Source organism: Poecilia reticulata, linkage group LG6 (assembly GCF_000633615.1).
Source record: "Poecilia reticulata strain Guanapo linkage group LG6, Guppy_female_1.0+MT, whole genome shotgun sequence".
Taxonomy (NCBI): Eukaryota; Metazoa; Chordata; class Actinopteri; order Cyprinodontiformes; family Poeciliidae; genus Poecilia; species Poecilia reticulata.
Genome location: NC_024336.1, coordinates 16,168,125 through 16,188,265, shown reverse-complemented (window position 1 = coordinate 16,188,265; position 20,141 = coordinate 16,168,125). Strand labels below are relative to the sequence as shown.

At 37.3% G+C, this 20,141-nt stretch overlaps 1 long non-coding RNA gene across 1 annotated transcript; it reads right to left on the bottom strand.

The window, feature by feature from the left end:
* Positions 1–4,478: 4,478 nt before the first annotated feature.
* Positions 4,479–7,753, bottom strand: LOC103466127 (uncharacterized). Its single transcript, XR_533920.1, has 3 exons — positions 7,664–7,753; positions 6,283–6,380; positions 4,479–4,791 (listed from the first exon to the last, which is right to left on the bottom strand). It is a non-coding gene; the product is annotated as an uncharacterized LOC103466127 (long non-coding RNA).
* Between the last annotated feature and the right edge of the window lie 12,388 nt (positions 7,754–20,141).

Below are 20,141 nucleotides of genomic sequence, written 5' to 3'. Positions count from 1 at the left end.
CAAAAAGTTTAACACTTAATTGTGCACAGATGTTCTTCAACTCAATGATTCTTTCACATTTGTCTTATGGAGCTACTGTCTGGTCACAGGCTCTACAATCAGGCTTTGAGAGTTTTATACCAAAAGCCAATCAGATTTTATAACTGTGAAATTTTAGCTAAGTTCAGTATTGTAGAAGTGTCCAATTTTATAAATGAGAATTTTTAAAAATTGATCTTCGAATGCCTAGATGGACTTGCAACAAATTGTATACTGAAACTGAAGGGCTAAAGCAGATCTACCAGAGCAGCATTAGCTATTATAAAGATCTTTTTCATAGAACTGATTTTGCTCAAAGTTCTTTCTCTGCGAAAGGATCCACAATTTGGAACTCACTCCCCGTCACTTTAAAGTCTGTGAGCAGATCCAATTATGTTTAAAAAGAAAAACCAAACTGTGTCAAAAACAGCATTTTATTCATGCTCAATGTGTGTGACTGCGTATGACTCTGTTTATGTTGTCAATATGATTTTCATTTTACTTATTTATTATTATTTCCCTTCCTAGTAGTATCTTAGTACTGTTTATATAGTTTTTTATGTTATAAGTTGGGGATGTAACAGGTCTCTCTTGTAAATGAGCCAATGAGTCTCAAAATATTTTCCTGCATAAAGGATTATAAAAGCCCAGCGAGGGACAAGTGCTCCATATTAGCTTACACTAAAAGCGCCATGATGCAGGCAAAAGACTTCTGCTTTATATGTTTGCTATTGTGCATCTGTCTCTATCAAATAAACTTAAGTAAAATACCCATGTTGAATACACTTAAGGTGAAACTGATGCCTCTCATAACTCTCCAGATGGTCAATTAGGAAGGCTGCCACATCTACAGGGTTGGACAGATTTTTTCTTTGGTGTAGACCCATTCTGTTTAGGATCCTTCAGAATGTGCATGATAATGATTTCATCCACAATGTGCAACAGCATCAGTATATCTCTGTGTTTTACACCAAGTGTGAAGGAAATGCTGAAACTTGATTGAAGTTTATTTGAACAAGGTTGGCAGGTGTAAAAGAAATTTCAGCTAAATTCAAACTAAGGCAAATTACATTAGATTGCTGGGTACTGAAGCAGCCTGCATAAAATACTATTTAGCTGAATGTAATTTTAAGCACCCATGGTTGTCGTATTTCTTTATAGGGTACTATCCATTATTTGTTGAAAATATGAAAATATTCAGCCCAAATGTAATTTTGCATGCATTTTTGTTAAAATTTCCATGTGCTCAATATGATTTTCATCTGTTTTCCTTTGATTTTCACCATGGTCAAGGGGTGTGTGTTGCCCGATACGTTGATATTTGACCATCATAAATGATGTATAATCCTGATTTCAAACCAACGAGCACTTACTTATTTGTTTTGTTTCTCAATTTAAAATCTCTCATTACATCTGGCATACAGCACACAACAGTATTTCTAATGAGTTAAAGATCAAAATGCATAAGGGATGCTTTTTGCGCAACTAATCTTTTTATTGTTGCTGCACTGTATTTGCTCACCGAGACCTTCAGGTCATGGCTTGGATCTAATATCTATAGACCTGGGGATATTCCGCCAGACCTCTGGCAGAAAAAGAGATGCCTGATTATCAGAGAGGTTTTGGAATGAATTGAGAACTGCAGGCCCAGTGGGGCCAATAGAAGAGATAAGCTGGGGTATTATGGGCTAGCTGAGCGGCCCAAGACTTCCTAGAGGGATCATGAACTTAGAATGTTTATGTGCGATCACGAAGGCATATGTCTGTGTGTATGCTTCTGTGTTGACTTATTTTTGAAGCCAATGTGACCATTTTCAGGTTTAGTTGCAGTCTTGTGTGACCTGAGGCGTATGAACTTACTTTTGCTTGATGCAAGTTGTGCTGAAAGAAGTGAAGAAAGGGGGGCCGCATGGTGTGGCTTGCCATAAAACGTCAGATTTTTGGCACTTGAGTTGCTTTTTCACACTGCCCTATGTCAGTTTGTCATCATGGGATTTAATATCCTAGTTTTTAGCACCATTACCCCTCATATATTCAGCAACCTACAAAAGACATTCTGACTTATGCCTAAACAAACAGGATTCCACACTTCCTTAAAACAAAAGGTCTTATACAATGTAGACGAGATTTTTGGACTGACTTAACATACATCACTGTATCCCAAAATTAGTAATTGTCTGAAAACTTGAAAAGAGAAAATCTTAACATTTAAAGGACTACACAGGAAATTCAGTTCACCCGCATTACCTGTTAGAACACATTTTTACTCGGTCGTCCTTTGTAACACGTTATAGATTCTGCAAATACTGTCTCAATCAGCATGTATTTTGTGACTTCACTTCCAGAAGTTAGTGATGCGAAGGATGCGAGCGCAGTCTGGTGAAACCTACTGCAGTAAAGTGTGCATCCCACCATCCTTTCTGACACTCAACATGATCAGAGGAATGGGGTAATTGAGTTTGACTGAGATTACTTAGTGTATAATGACATCAAAGACATGAGCTTACTCCCATACTTGTTCATCTCCCCCGAGAGCTGGTTTGTAATCATATTTTCAAACATTTTGCCATCAAAATCACAGCTCTTTAGTAAGTAAAGAAACACAGCAGGGAGACACGAAAGCTGGATTCACATTCTTTGGCCATAAAAGCCTCAGACAGCAAATGCAAAGCTATTTTAGGAAACAGAACCATCTTTATGTTGTAAAATTAATAGCAAATAAAAAAAAAAAAAAAAACTGTTGAGCGAGTTACTGTGGTTGGTTGGGGGTAAATGCGTTTTTATGCATTATAGTTACCAAATACGTGATTGTCATGCTTGTTTCCTTCTTCCACTCTAATAGTCATACCAACACTTACCCTTCCATCCCCAAACCCAGATTTTTGGTGTGCCAAAAAAATGGGCTGTATGCCAGCCTGTATGTGACGTCAGAATGTGTAACTTTCCAATCAAAGAGCACCAAACAAGGAGGGAACTACAAAAATTAGAAATTCAATTGGCTCTGTCTTTGCTGAAGCCAAACATATGGGTTCATTATGTATTTTACCAAATACTCAGAAAGACCAAATTTATCATGAGCATTTAGCATGAGCATTTATCATGAATTAAGATACAGCTCTTCAAAAATACTGCAAATGCAGAGTCAATACACATCAGTGCAAAACTGTGATGTGTCGTGTGTTTGTTCAGAAGTTTGTAGTCGTGTTTTATGCACAAATGCACCAATACAGCAATTTTGACATTTCACTTCAGCCAGTCTGCTTCCGCAATCTTGTTTCTGTGTCTGCATGCAACATGAATGCCGAATGTTTATCCGACACGTTGAGGAATTCTGTAAATATTTTATGATTCTTCTGTAAGTAACTATAAAACATTGTCAAATGGCTAAAAACCTCAAGGTGGAAATTGCAATGCTATTGTCATGAAGGAGACCATCTTCAGAAACATTTTTAGCAAATCAGGGGATGCACGGAGGGAGTAGTTACAAGAGTGGATTAATTTTAAAAATGTAATAAATGTGACATATCCATGTCTCCATTTGTCCAAAGCACACTGACCTGGCCAGAGCCCTGTAGTGCACAAAGGCCTTCAGAGAGGTTGAGTTTCGGTCATCTTTTCATCAAATACTTGCAACAGAGACCGCCAAAAGGAAGATATCGGATAAACTCATCAGGAAGACCAGATCTTTTCCTGGGATATCCCTGTGACTCAGAGCACGAGGCGGGAGACAAAAGGATGTTTGCCAAGCTATCATCTCTCCTGGCAAATGTCTGTCACCCCATGCATGACGCAGTGATTAGACAGGAACGCTGCTCCTGTGGCAAACTGCTATACCCTTTATGCAGGAAGGAGTGTTATAGTAAATTCTTTTACCCAGGAGCTGTCAGACACCAAATTCAACACAGTTCCCATTAAAATAACTAAGGAATCATGAGCAGTACAGTGTAGTGCGGTGTACCAGTGACAACACAAAATTTCTGTTCTTACTTCAATAATTATCATTGCATGCTTTTTCACAATGAACAGTCAGTCTGTTGAAGAGTGATATTAATGTTTCAGTTTCATATTTTATAAATTTGAAGTTCTACTTATTTTTATGATTTTGTTCCTGGACAGAGCACACATTATTGCTCCTGAGATAGCATCCACTTTGTTTGGTAGGCAGAGGTTCCTTTGAAAGTCACTGACAACTAAAGACTGGATGAGAAATTATTTTAAGCTTTGTGATGTACTACTGTAGGCATGTGACAGATAGACCTGGTATTTGGATATAGGTCAGCACCGAGAGTTCAGGCACGTGAATGACCATCACGAGTTAATATATGACAAGTATTTGTATTTATAGCATGTATTTGCAAATTAGTCACCATAAGCAGGCAATTAAAGGGGAATGATGATACCCCTTGCATGTTTGTTCTGCCGTGATATTTATCTTGTAAGTTAAACATGTCATGCCAACAACTATCCAACTGTTATAAGCATGTTACTTTGTTGAGGAAGTATGTATATGCAGTACTGTTGAAAGACGGAGATAGAAAGGTGCTTTAAAGTGGACATTGAAAATCATCAGTTCAATTTACTAAAGCCAAATAAGAGATAACATTGTTTAGAAACAACAGAGAAATAGTTTATGTTGCAGCTCTGGTCCATCACTATGCTTCCTTACAGAAGCAGAAAATGACACCAGACCATTTAAATGAGCTACGGCCTCTAGAGGGCGATCTCCTGTGATGTCATTTCTGTACCTTTACATGTGCTTGAGGATGCAAGCAGCTAAAAGAGACAGAGGAAAACACAGAATCATCTATCCATAACATAACCCAGATACATTATTACACGCTTATGCAAAATGTTTCTCAATTTTTTTTTTTTTTTTTTTTTACTAAAAAAAAGGTAGTAAACATCATTGCAACAAGTCAAACAAACACACACATGCAATAAGTCAAACAAACACACACATTCCACTAAAAACACATACAGTAGAATCTGAGATAAGATAATGTTTTGAGACTTAAATTGCTACTGATAAAATCTTAACCATAATGCCATAGTGTTTTAAATAACCATATTGCATGCATTACAAACATGATCTATTAGAACTATTTTTTTTTTGTTTTGTTTATATTATTATAAAACAATCCTGGTAGTTTCCCTGTATTGACAAGCGAACTACTTTTTCCTCATTCCAAAGAGAGAAAAAAAAAACAGTGTGTGCTGAACTAGATACACAGGATAAAATCAGATCACAATGGCCTTGATGTCTAACTCAGGGATTTAGTGAAGAGAACCAAGGGACAGGATGAGAGAGGCCACTGACAGCTTGTACCCTTGATGGCCAAATCCCAACCCCTGTTGTCCTTCCAAGTTAGGGAGCATTTCCAGCTGACAGACACTGTGCTGTGTATTTGCCGTGTCTGGCACACAGATTGTTGTATCCTTGTAATCCTCCAGCTATTTATATGAATCTTCTTTTTTTTTTGGTTAAACTTTAAAAAAAATAGATTTTGGGTAATACTTTTTTTGTGTTATGTTGAACTGCTTTTAGTCATTTTCATTTCTTCTTAGCGACATGCTCTGTCTTTTCGTATTAATCTGTGCCTAGTATTGCCGAACTTTGGATCCTTAGAACATTTATTTAAAATGTCAAACGTCTTTACTTTTAACTGACTTATTAGGGTTAGGGTTATTAGTGCAGCCCCCTATTGCATACATATTACGCTTCATAAATACATGTATATTTTATTAATGTTTCACTCCACTTTCATCCATTATTGCTTCCTCCACTTGACAAATCTACTTCAAGATGCACATCCACTTTGAGCCCCTTGACTTTGACCAGTCAAGAGGCTCACAAGCACAACGTTCTAAAATAAATAAAATCCAAATCATCATTGATAATTTTCGCTGCTGGAGTCAAACAAACAATGATGGTTTGTCAAACTTCTTTGCTAGCTTAACCCTCCTATTATGTTGCGGGTCAAATTGACCCGTTTCAAAGTTTAAAAATATTTTAAAAATAGTTGCAAGTATTTTTATTGCATGAAACTTTTTCTTTTTGTCTTAATAGGTGAACTCTACATTAACTTGTATCTCAGTGAATGTTTCTAATTTCATTTAGACATGCAACAAATGAATAATCTTGTACCTATAGGTTTCCTATGATTGAGCCTCATTTTACACAGTGGAATATTTCTGGACACTCGTGTCTGTAATGCATACATTACACAGATACAACCAGAAAGAGTAAATATACCTCTCACTTACAATGAACACATTTCCATCCATCACGCCTACAGCTGTAGCTAGACAATGACAGCTGAGAAAGTAAAGAAAGCCACTCCGTCCATGCTGGTCCAGACTCTCTGTAGGAAGCAAAGTGTAGAACAAGGATCTGACTTTTACCAGGAGAGTGTTGAAAACGCTAAATAAGCTAGCAAAACCTTTTTTTTTTTTTTGACAAAAATCAATGTTTTAAAATTTGTTACAGATTTGAAAAAAATGATTTAAGTGTAGTTTTTGACATTTCTCAACCTGGAATTAAAGTAGAATGTTGATGATGATGTAGATCAAGTCTGCAAACCCCCTACAACCAAGATATTTTTTTCTATTTCCTTACGATCCAAGGATACCATTTTAATTACAATAAAAACTATTCTCTATGGCTTCCATCACAACATTGCCATAAAACTTTATTGACTGTCATTAAAAGCTTTTTTTCTTTTTTAATTCTGATGCCGTATTTGGGTCATTATGGAGGGGTCCAAAAGACCTCGTTAAACCATAAAATATTCTCGTGTGGGTGTGATGGGGTCTTCTCGTGTAGCTTAGCAGTTTCAAATTCTGTGCTTCAGGATTTGAGAGAGCTCTGCTGTGTCCACATCCAGCTGAAGCACTGGCCAAAATCTCCACATTCTCTACAGTGGGGATTTACGGTCCATCTGTGACCACACAATGCTATAAGTGTCTCATGATCCATAGCTGTTTGGACTCCAGGTTTCATTGATGTTTTTTTTTTGTTTGTTTTGATCATTTATTTTGTTGTTTATTTGCTCACTTACTGACATTTTATTCTTTGTATTAATTCATTTATTCTAATAATTTGTTGTGTTAATTATTTTTTATTAGATAAGTGTTCCTTTTTGTTTACTGTTCATATTTGTTTCAGATTCTCCCTTTCCATAGTCGCTGTTTCTTCTGCTTTGTTTCCTTCCTTCCTTCTGCCTGCCAGCCAACCTGCTTTTCAGCACAGCTGCTCTCAATCAGCTCATTCTCCTGTGTCTGTACTTTAACTCAGCTGCTTTCCATTCTCATCTGATTAGCTCCTCTGTGAGACTCGGTACACAGAGAGGTCATCGAGGCTGATCTTCCCGATGTTACTCCTTTGTTTTGTTTGTATTACATGTCCATCCACTAGGGGCACTGTTATGCCAAGAGCATATGTGATTGGGGTAGGGATTCTCTTCTTCTGTTCTTGTTGTTTGTTCAGCTGATGTACATGGCGGAATAAAGTTGAGCAAAGAAACAAGCTATTTTTACTGACTATCACCCGATGTCCAGGAGTTGTACAGGTCAAGGGTGAGGAAAAGGGCATTTAACATCTCTGCAGACCTCACACATCCTGGACACAAACTGTTTAGACTTTTACCTTTAGGTCGGTGCAACAGAGGGCTTTTTCCAAAATCCAGTCACCATAGGCAGTTCCTTCCCAAAGTCATGTCTCTGATGAACACCGGAGTAATCAGTTTCTCTTCTGTGAAACAAAATAAGCATATTGCAATTAAAATACTAAAAAGTTAATTTATGTCAAGAGCTATGTCAGCAAGTGAGACATATTATATAAAATGTATCATACACAGATGAATATTTTTAAAAAGCTTTATTTCTATTAACTATGAGGGGGGTTTTTTATTCACAGATAAAGAAAACATGACATTTAAAATTAGAATATTACATCAGACCAAAACATGTATAATACAGAAATGTGGGTATAATAGTAGTTTGTTTAACGTCTGCTTTAATCTGACAAATGAGCCTCATCTGAGCATATATTCTAATTTATTGAATATGACTGTATAGGCTAAATATATTTTTTATTTTATTTATCCTAAATTTATACATTTATATCTGTCCACAGTGAACTCATTAAACAGCAGTCAAATTTATTGTTTGTGTGCACAATTTTGACCTACAAATCTGATTCTCATCATATTCATTGAATACAGGATTAATAGTTCAACCTCTACACAAGCAATCACATACCTGGTGCATTATGCATCAGACTTCATTTCCCCCCTTGTAATGCAACAATAAACTTGAATAAAGAGGTGCAACCTGATTAAATAAATAACGTGCTCTAATTTTCTTCGGAGTCACATTGTAATATTCTGTGGTGCACTTGTAATTGGATCTGTGCTAGTGCTCTCTCTGCTATGTTTCCCCTTTTCCGCTCAGAGCCATGTTCACCTACTAGATAATAGACTGAGTGTTGTGCAATTCCTCTAGAATGCTTGCCTGACAAACAAGCGTTGCATACCCTCTGGGCTGAAAGGTGAAAATGAATAAGTAACTAGAAGGAGAACGCGATCACATTTGAATGTCTGACTTAACCATTTGTCATTAAAGTCCATTACAAGTTCATAAAACACTGCAGAACGTATTGTGTGACGACCTCTAAATTTATGCAGACGATGACAAATACTCTAGACTTACTTGTGTCTTGCAAGACAAGGACTTTAAACCACCTGTGCTAATGAGTGCTGTTAAACTTTGTGATATTCCTGCCCCATCTCAAAGCACTTCAAATTGCTTTGAGATGGTTGCCGGGCAGCAGATCCATCGGCTGGCACCTTCTCCTGCTAATATTTATTCCCTGGATAACAAGATGGAATGTGTACAGCTGCAAGTGCACCAGCAATATGTACATTTGCAAATGAGAAACCGCTGTGTTTCTGTCTGTCTCTGCAGCAACATATATGAATAAAACTCAACATACAAGCAGTGCCAGCTCATTCTATTGTGTTGGGAAAAGCTCGTATTATTGAAGTTTCTTCAAATAATTGTTGATGTTTGTAGATCTGAAGATGACTCTCCTGTTGTGTTACTGTCTGGTGACAGGGGTGATCAGGACTGTCCAATATGTACTTTATTTTGTGTTGCATTCCTCTATAGACAATCATCTGTATATGCTCCAGACGCAGTCCAATAAAAAGAATTGTTTTTCATCAGTTTGTTGAGAAAAAAAAAATAAAAAATTTCGGAACTGACATGTAATACATCTGCAACACCTTGCTCCAAACCCTGGAGGACCTACGCTTGCTCAAGAAATACAGTCCATTCTTGTAAACATCATCTCATTGCTGTTCCATCTCCAGTCTAGTTTCTTGCCTATGTGGACATGGAGGCATCTATCCTCCACCACTACTTCCTCTTTTTCGTGTCACAAAGCGGCTCACCAGGTCTCAGTACTCTGGCTCTTCTCCCTCTGAATCACACAGCATCGGCAGACTCATCAGTTTATTTTTGGAGTGCAAAATATAAAAAAAAAGGAATTTCCTTACTGCACTGGTAGCACATCTGATTTGACCACTTACCAGATGAGATGTCTCAGCGAATCAATAGATTCTATTGTAACACAGCTTGCACAAGCAAACATGTCCGATGACAACACACAGCAGAGATTTATTTCTCTTTAAATCATTTCGAGTCAAACAAATAGACTTGACTGGAAACAACACAGATGATCATTTTAATCTGTGCTATACCTTTAAATTATTTCTCCCAGTGGAAGTGTACATTGTGTTTTGTCATTCTGAGGTTATGCCAAAGTCTAGCCACCTGTAATCCAATTTAACAGTTAACAGTTGTAATGATGCCAGCAGCACATGTAGTTTCATTCAAAGTTGATTATGATACATCAATAAATGAAATGAAAATGTTGAGTTAAAAAAAAAAAAAAAAGGTACCCGGCTATTCATTTCAAAAGCATTAATGCTCACTTGTGGTGAAGTTACAGAAGTAGTTCCAAGCAAATTTTGCTTTAAATGTCMGTCAACAATAGTGTTAAGCAATAAGTGTAAATACTCAATATTAATTGAAAATACACTAAGACTATAATTCTGACCGGCCAACATATAAGTTATCTTTTTTTGCATTACATCCTGCAAAGTCATTCTTTTAAATTGCATTTTAAAATGATCTCGAGGATACGCACATCTTGTCATTGCAAAAGCAAGACTCATCAAACCTAACAAGAAGAAAACCATGCATGTCCTCTGTCAGTGATACTTCTTTACTGCAAACATTCTTTCACCACTGTTTGGTAAAAATAACATGTAACCAATAATTCTTCTATGTGTCAATGTGACAAAGTGGTTCAGTTTGTGTTCACCACTTGTCCCTTATTCTTTCTCATTCACTTATTTTTATATTTGGTTATAATAATTAATTCAAACATTGCCATTTTGCTTCACTTACTATCCCGGGTTTGTTTGTGTTGGCATTATGTTGCAAGATCTATCTGTTTAGGTTAAAGTTATTATTTCTGGATTATGGGTTGAAGTTGTTTCAAGGAGTATTTACTTTTCTTTGTACTCACCATCATTTGTCCATGTAGATCTGCAGGAGTATGGGAGAGGCCGGCCCAGTACTTCCTGGTTAAATGGCTGGATGATGTCAGTGATTACCTTATTGGGTTCTACCAATTAGAGGGTTTTTCTTTTGTGTATTGTTTGTTTGTTTTTCCTTTTAAAAATAACCTTTTGAGTTATCTTGTATTTAATTTATTTTGCAGATAACTTTATTATGTAGGAGTTTGTAAATTGATTTGTAGTTTTTTGTGTTTCTTTGTGTAAATGTTTTTGACCTGTTCCTTGGTGGCTGTGTCCAATCAAGCACAGGTGTGGTGCCAGTTGTGTATAAAAACAGTGAGCTTTTGGATGCTGGGGGAGAAGTCTGAGCAAAGACTGAATAAAAAAAAACAATTGGAAGAAACTGAAGCGGTGGCTGGTCCTGATTTTCTGCTCACCTCTGATCCTTGAGCCTAAACTACCTTACAGTCAATGATAATTAACATGATAAAACATGTTTCACAATGTAATCGCAATGTTGTACATTACACCCACTTGCTTCTCTTTTGCTCCAATCAGTTTCTTAAATGTTCCTTGAAGCATAACTAACCAAGTTTTGTAAGTCATGTCACTCAGTAGCTCCACTAATCCTCCCTCCCCATTTAAGCTCAACACTGTTTTTACACTGTGAGCTCGCCTGGCCCCTTCCGCCCTTTTTTCCTGAACCACTTGTTCGCTTCAGGTCTCTATAGTTCATACAGCTAATGTGACATTTATCTGTAATTAAACCCTTACATATTTTAATAGAAAATGATATCCCTTAAGGTCTTCCTGTCATTTGCATGGGCAGGTCTGATGCTAATCGTATCCTCGAAAAACATTCTCGATGACACTGGCTGTCATCCCAAATTACCAGGCGCAAAATCTCTATCAGGGGACTGACCTTCCGGAGCGCTGCTGTAACCTGGGCGGCATATGTGAGGGGAGTGTTCTTCATACATGTGTTATTTTTAATGTTAATTTTATGCAGCTTGTATTTGATATGCAGGTGCATCTCAATAAGTTAGAATCACTAAATGTTTTKTTCAGTAGCTCAGCTTGAGGTGAAGGGTTATAATTATGGGTCAACAAATTAAAACGCAAAAATCAATTTCTATTAACGTAATCCTTCACAAGAATAATAAATAATATTAAATTAAGACTGTCATCCTACTGAAAAGTACAGTATGTACAGTACATGTTTATGGATGACCTTAATGGGATTGTGTAGATAACTTCTAATAAAGTTTTCAATATGGCAACAAGTTTTTATATAATTTGAAAATGTTATTTTTACTGGCCAGTTACACAAACATGAACACCAATATATAATGTGATTGTTCCATTTTTTTATGCTTCCTGAAAATGTAAACTTCTGCAGCTTATTGCATCACATTTCATATAAATAAAGTTCATGCTGGATTATTAAAACTATTCCTGAACTGGTAACTTTTTTTTTTTTAAAGAGACCTCTTTGTATGTATGCCTCCATTTATTTTATTTTGATATTTTATATCTCCAACATAGTGCCATATATCCATCCTGTTTTAAATCTCTCTTCGTCCTCATCAGGGGAACTCTTTGCTCAGGAACGAGATTAGATGAGTAGGTTGTTGAGTGTGGCAGATTGGGAGTAAAATGTGAGACAAAGCAATTGCATTTCATATTGAATTGGGATTAAGGGACAACACGGACTCCCCTGCACACCTCTCATCCTTTGGACTTCCTGCAGTGACTGCTGAAAGTCAGAGGACAGCAGAAAGGCCATATCAGTTATACAGATAACCTAACAAGTTACAGAGCCTGTCAGTCTTTTACATATTTTGTACATTTAGTTGTTTCTTGTGGACAAAAACATTTCTTTATCAGTGAAATTAAAATACAGGAAAAGAAACTACCAGTGTAATAAAATATCAAGCAGGTCTTTAAAATTTTATGTCACATGACTACTTTAAAAATCAGTTTTACTTTGCCAAAAAGACCTCTAAACTTAACTTTCCTAAACCTCCATAAAGACAGAAAACGATGTGAACTTTGATGCCTACGCAGATTTTAATTTTCTCTTTCATACAGCTTTGCCATATATTTGACATATGTGCTGGTGCACAGAACCACATCTAAAAGTATCTTCCAAGTTTAGATACCTTCGGATCTAAAATTATATTAAGCTTTACAAATAAACTAGAAGTGAACATCTATACCAAAGATTCCAGTGTGTACATATTTCATGATTTTAAAACAGTTATTGCCTATTTAAATCAAAGCATAAATAATATTTTTTTTTTACGTGAATTGATTTGCATGGTTTCTCATTGGTCTTGGTCAGAACCTCATAGTGCTCCCCAACGTGTTCTCTTTGCAAGCATCTGTTAAATCTGTGTAGTTGTAAGGTTTGTTTCACATCATTTGGCTGTATAGCTTCTCACTCATCTAGAGACAGGACAGCTGTAAAAGCACACTAGGAGGACCCGAGATCAGGCACGAGACAGGAGTGAGCAGAAAAACCTACGATCTTTATTAGAGATAGCTAAGAGCAGCACACTGGATAGACAGCTGTAGCACTGGCTAGGAGATAGTACAACAGCACAGGCTTTGGAAGACATTGCCTCAAGTAATTTTCATGCAGTTGTTAATTTTGTCATTGGGCACCAAAGCTAAAGCCATTTCAATGCCACTAAAACACAGTCAGTTCTTCATATTCAGGGTCACCACACATAGAAAACAGTGTGTGTTGACATGACCCTCTTAGTAAAACTTCACACTTTCTATACAAAATGTTTCCACAGTTTTAGTTTTTCAGGGAAAAAAAAAAAAAAGTAGGACAGAATGTCCGACCTCTATTGGACTGCAAGAACTCCAGTTCTGTTTCCTGCAACACACTGTATTTGTGTTTCCACTTTTTGGATCACATTTGTCACAGCCCGTGAGAAACTGACACACAAGAAAATATCAAAACCTTTATCAGGTTGTTGTCACATCAGAACTTACATATTTTCTCCAGTTTACATTGCATGAACATGATTGATCCACAGCAACTCAAGCCAGATGAGTGCTCTAGAGTCAGATTGTACTGAGAAAGCTCATTTTATCAAAATTCTGACTTGGATTGGTATCACTAACAAAACAAACAAAAAAAAACAATAGTTTTTGACTATAACTTATTCTACTAATTAGAAATTGTGCACATCACATGCTTATGTATGCTTGATTTCCTTTTTGTAGTTATTTTTCTTGGACTGGTCAGGGACGGCCAAAGGCCTGAGGTGGTCTAGAAGCAATGTAATGCTTTGATAGGTTGAGTCAACTCACTAAACTAGAAAGAATTGGTTCAACTTAGTGTTTAGACACTTTGGCATGCATAGTGGCCTGAGATCAGACCACCAACTGTGAGTAATGAAAATCTGCTCGGCTGCCTAAGCCACAGCTGCTTGGAAACACTTTTCCATCACTCCTGACTCTGATCCTCCCTCTCCTCTCAGAGGTCTTGTTGACCTTATTATAAACATTTTGACCTTTTCACTTGCTGGCCTCTCCGGTTATGGACAAGGGCACATTACAGGTAAGTGATCAGTTGAACAGAATGGCTGACAAGGGCTCAGATGGACAGGACAGTGGGTGGTAGAGTGCAGTGTGGGGGGTTTTGGGCTTAAAAGGCTTTTGAATGTCAGAGATGAGGGCATCAACAAGGAAAAAAAGTTGGAAACACGGATGAGTCAAGGCACCCCTGCATGCTGTTCTGTGTCCAGATGACCCTTCTCACTTCTTYGCAGCAGAAGGGTGGGCCTGCCAGCAACTCGGTCCATCATGCTGACTCCAGCAGCAGAGCAACATCTGTTCATTAGGCTTGACAGATGAAAGAGAGCCCCGAGAAGATGAGGAAAAACACATGAGTACAAACCCAACATCATATATCCCCCCGTACATTTGTGTGGGCCTCACATTGAGGTGGCTGCCCGGGTGTCCTTCCATACTCATGTACATTTGAGCCGCACTGCAGACGGGAAAGATCTGTAGTGAGAAAGGGAACTGTGAGTGGTAATGGAGGCGTTTGCCTCATCCGTCACGCTTCTTTCAGCTCTATTGTGCTGTGCTGAAGGTCTTTCTCTCCATTACATTGTTGTTTTTTTTTTCCTTTGCCTCAATCTCTGAAATGTCACAGAACCATGAGTGCAATGCATTGACATGGATGAGAACCAATAAATAAAGTAACATGCATTAACCTCCCCCGCTCCTCCTACAACAAACTCTTCCTTACAACATGCACCCAGGTGTTTGCATTTGACAAAAAGAAGCAAAGGCAAGCCCCCACTGAACCAGATGCGCTTCAGTAAATATATTGTAATTATTTGAATTTCGATACAAATGGCAATCGACAAATACGCCAAAACAACAATAAACAGCTGGATTCACCCACAAATGCTACAGCTGATCGTCTTCTTGTAAGCGCATTGGAGATGCTTGTGGAGTAGGCACACATCAGGATGCAGTCATTAAAAGTAGCATCGAGTGGAGGAATTTTATATTTTATCACCCTGGGAAGCAGGTCACGCTGCCCCGGTCTTTGACAAATGCTGCGGCTATGAAGATGGATTAGTCAGCAAGCACAGGACTGAGACGGCAAAGGAAATTAAGTCATCACTGTAACTACATGAAGTTCAGACACAACACTGAGTCCACTCCTGTCCTCTCCTTATCTCTCCCTTTCCAGCAATGCTGGTGGGCGTACGCCTAGTTTGCCAGACAAGCTATTTCTGCAGAAGACAGGTGTAGCAACATATTTTGTGTTCTGCATGCGCGCTTGGCATTTGGTACGGATTGATAAGAATTTATCTCAAAAGCTGAAACAAACGTTTTTGTTTAAGAATTTAATATATTGAATTCTGTTATATTTAATCATTCTAATAATAGTAATAGAATGCAATGCAACGGTAACCACTTTTAGATTGTACATGAATATCTATCAGTACAATAACATTTTTGGGTCTGTGTACCAATTGTTCAATATGTATTTATTTTTTTAATTGAGAATCAAACAATTAAAAGACCTCCCTTTAATTGTTCATTGTCACAAAAGATTAAAAAAAATGCATAGATGCATTTAACATTTGTGCTAATATTTCTTCTTCACAGTGTGCATACTTTTATTGGGATTTCCATTTGTATTTTGAGCTTTGCAAGTATTTTTTGTACAAGTGAATAAAAACATAACATTCTGTATTCCCAAAAGATGGATTGGTTTGGTTAAGAAAGTCAGTTAGAACTGAATAAAAGCTTCTGCCATTTTCAAATATCTAGAAAATTGTGTTTTAATCAATACAGTTCATGTTTTGTTTTGTTTTTATTTTATTGTTTTATAAATAAAATATATTTATTTTTGGACAAACAGAAGGATTCATCACTGGTTTATTGATGATATTTCACAATAAGTTAATGACTTACAAATGAAGAAAGAAAGAAAACAAATCCAAATGAAGTTTCAAATGGACATTCCTGAATTTGACAGTCAGTCAGTTATTGCTCCATCCAAAATACCGACAGAAAGTGTCACACCAAATCGGCAATGTCATATTTTACCAAGCAAGATGAATTGCATCACTTTCATTCCCCCTTCAATGCCTGTTCTTGCAATATGTACATTGGGTGTGCAGGTATTATCTCATGGGGAAAGTGTGTTGCCAAGCACACACATTGCCAAGGACAGCTGAGAGCCAAACTATTTAGATCAAAGCTACTGAGGATACAAAACCCCGCAGCACAGACTGACTGACAAAGTTCCTTCGTTGGTGCTAGATCAGCTTGGCATGTTTGTACATTTAATTTTGTCATACTCTGTTGTGACAGGTCTAGCTGTCAGCGATGTTATGAGAAAAGAACAGTGGGTCAAAGGCGCAAAAGCTTGAACTTGGAGCATGGAATTGCAGATGTGCATTTGATTTAAATGTGAAGAACACATTGTAGTACCTTTCCCTTTTTCCTTAAGCTATCAGACATGTAGCACAGAGCGTCATTCTTGTATATATGGGTAACCCCAATAAGGCAACAAAGTTCAGTGAAAGCCCACACTCTGCAGTGGATGCAGGAGCAGACTAAGCTCTCACAACAGGGGTCCTGAGAAACATTCAAGGATATGAATATTTCTTTCAGTGCATGTTTAAAGGAGAAGGATATATTGTTTGCAGTTTGTTGTGGTCATCATTATGTTACCTCTAAATACAATCCAGTGCATCCAACAGCTTCCAGAACTCATCTAATTAATCAAATTCTCTTGCATTACGTTGTTTCTTAATATTGTTACAACTCTTTTATAGAGAGAGATGGTGAACAGACATCCTTAGCCCGCCTGAAGAACACAACTAACAGATCAGCAATAAACTTTGGGCGGGGGGGTCCAGAGTATGACTGTAAAATAATAAATCCCAAGCATCCTATATCTCACAGAGCACAGCTTCATATTCCAAATAAAAGAAAGTATGGCACAGCTGCAAAGCTAACAAGACATGCTGTGCAGTTAAACCAGAAGGCAAGGAAAGTAGAGCATTAATCAGAGGGGTAGCCAAGAGGACAATGGAAACCATGGAAGAGCCGTGGAGAACCACAACTCAGATGAGCACAAGCAATGCACTGCTTGCATATAGCAGCAAGCATTTTTCAGATGTAGACTCCATCACCCTGAGGCTGTAGTCTTGACAATTGCAAACATGCAGATACAATGGAATGATCTTAATCAAAGGCTATCATATTGTTAGAGTGGTCCAGTCAAATCAAGACCTTAATCCAATCAAAAATCTATTCCATAAATTAACATTAGCTGTTCAGTGTCATTGCACTTCAGTTACTTTACAAAGAAAAATGGACTAAAACAACTTGATGTGCAAAGTGTGTAGAGGTCGTGGGGCTACACTTCTGCTAATCCACTAATTGTGCAGCCATTTTTTAGCACTTTTGCTAGCATTGCAAATGTTTCGTTCAGTTAGCTTCACCTAAATAATTTTTTTACAGGTAAACTCTAAAGAACAATTTTTTGACAGTCGTGAACCAAAACCTCAACTCAGATGTTGAACTTTATTCAACTGAAATTTTTTGACACTTCCATGTGTCAAAAAATGGCACAATACTCTTCACAATACTCATATTGTGAAGAGGTTGAAAACTATTCAGTAATTATGTTACTGCTTTTCACATTCTCTCTTATTTTTCTTAACCTTTTTTTAAACAAGAAACATACAGGCATTAAAGGGCATTAAAGAACAAGTTTAAAGTTTTAAAAGAAAAATCTCTGTGGAGAACACTGAAGTTTTATGGTTGGAATTACAAAATACGTAATTGTGACTCTTACTCAGGAGTGAAAGTAGTTTTAAATTCTTGGGTTTACGATGACAAAAAGTTTCTGTGCCGATTAATTTTTTTGCGAAGCGATAAAAGCTGGTAGCTCTTGAATTGCTACAGAATAAAGCTGTATTTCCTTCAGCCCACTGGCTGCAATGTTAACACCTTGAGATGCCATGAGACCTAAATTCTGAACATCATGGCATGGAGTGCGTCCCAGTTTTCTATGTCTGGCATATAACCATTAATTTTATATTTTAAACTGGTTCTATTGATCCTGTGTCCAGACAGAGGGATAATCAGTAGCCCAGCATCATGACCTGTTTGTTCGGAAGATCCTGCAGCTTCCACTTCTCTTCCTAACATGGCGCCTCCTCACCCTGACTCTCATACTGACAGGAGGAACAACAGAGCTCTGTTAGGTTAAAAGCTCATCTTCTGAAGTTGGGATATTTTTCCTCCAAAAGGTTCCAGAGGAATCACCTCAAACCAGATGTTGGACTGGATTTTTTCCGTTATGATATCACTGGAAAAAAAAAAAAAAAAAAAAAATGAAACAGTTCTGACTTTAATATCAGAATTCTGAAATTAAAGTCAGAATTCTGAGATTAAAGTCAGAACTGTTTTTTTTCCCCCAGTGGCCCTAATCCTCTTCCGTAGGTTTTCAGGTTTGATATTTATTTTGCGATTATTAATAAGCCTCCCTGAACACAGCGGTGGTTGATTAGTTCATTTTAAACTCCTGCTCTGTTCGTTATTTTGGTAATGGAACCGAAACGCACAGAATTGCGCAACACCTTGTTGAAACAATAATTACTGAGATTGTTAGTTGGGTCATTGATATTAGTTGTTGTTGTTCTTTAATAAAATTCTGAACGTTTTAAGTCAATCAGAGGAGGACGTGCTGGTCTCAGCGTCCTGATGGCGTTCAGTTTGTCACCTCATGCTGAGATCGACTCAAAACCTCCCGCGATCGACGTGTTGCAGACCTGCTCTATAGCACGAACAGTTCAGAAACCATATGAAATGAGGAAAAAGCTATTTATTAACTGATTAAGCCGTGTTTTAGATTGTTCTTGAAAAATTAATCAGTCATGGCTGATTAGTGGGTGAACGCACGGCTGCACAGTGAACCCATTGATTTTTATTTTTTTTTTATAGCAGACAGCCGCTCCCCTCTCTTGCAGGTGCTGCGTAACCCCGCTAAATCTTTTACTTTCACCCCTGCTCTTACCGGTTGTTTTTGGCCGGGAGTGCTGCATTTCCTCATATGTTAATAATAGAGGAGGTGGAGAAGATCAATCTTGTAATAGATTATCTGTCTCATAACATACTGTCAAGACGTGGCGTCACTTTTAACAAATATGTAAAAAACATGTTATAATAACAATACAAATGAATAAACTGTTAAAACGACCAATACAATATCTAGTAAGAGCTATCACAATGAGAAGAAAAATGTTTTTTGGAGGGGTCGGGGGGTTTCTGAACAAATTTCCTGTGAAATAAGAATTCACATGTACTGCCACAGAGCTACAGAAGCACTATCAGGTTTGCAACTGTTGCCTTGGGGGGAGACATCACTTCAAACTGAATGCTGCAGTTCGGAGCGATGTTGATTTATGTTGCCCCTCTTGCCCTTTGTGACCCTACCTGTCCTCACCATCAGAATGCATTTGTAAGGTGTGTGTCTAATACAAAGCGCTGGGCAGCCAGAGAATGTTTTTCACTGATTCGAGTGCGTACAATTTGCAAGTTTGAGATAACACATTTCATGGCATTGTTTTGTAAAATGAATTACAATTTTATACTTACAGTAAAGATTTTCGTTTATTTTTACTTGTCTTTGATTTACAACTTGAAGCCTGCTTTTATTCTGTAATACTTCTGGTTTAAAACAATTAATACAAATGAGCAGGTTACTGCTGCTAAATTAAGTAAAATAAACTATTGTTTTTCTATCTCTAATTATTCTGTATATGACCAAAAAGTAAAAAGTTACTTTTCAACGTAATAGACCACGCGTTTCAAACTCAAGGACCCCAGGCCAAATTCTATTTATGTGGCCCTCAAGACTCTAGTGGGCAACATAAATAGAACTTTATGAATACAGTTGTGTTTAAATATTATTTTATCAGTCAGATCAAATCAGTTTTTATTTGTATAATGCCAAATTACATCAATGTGAAAATA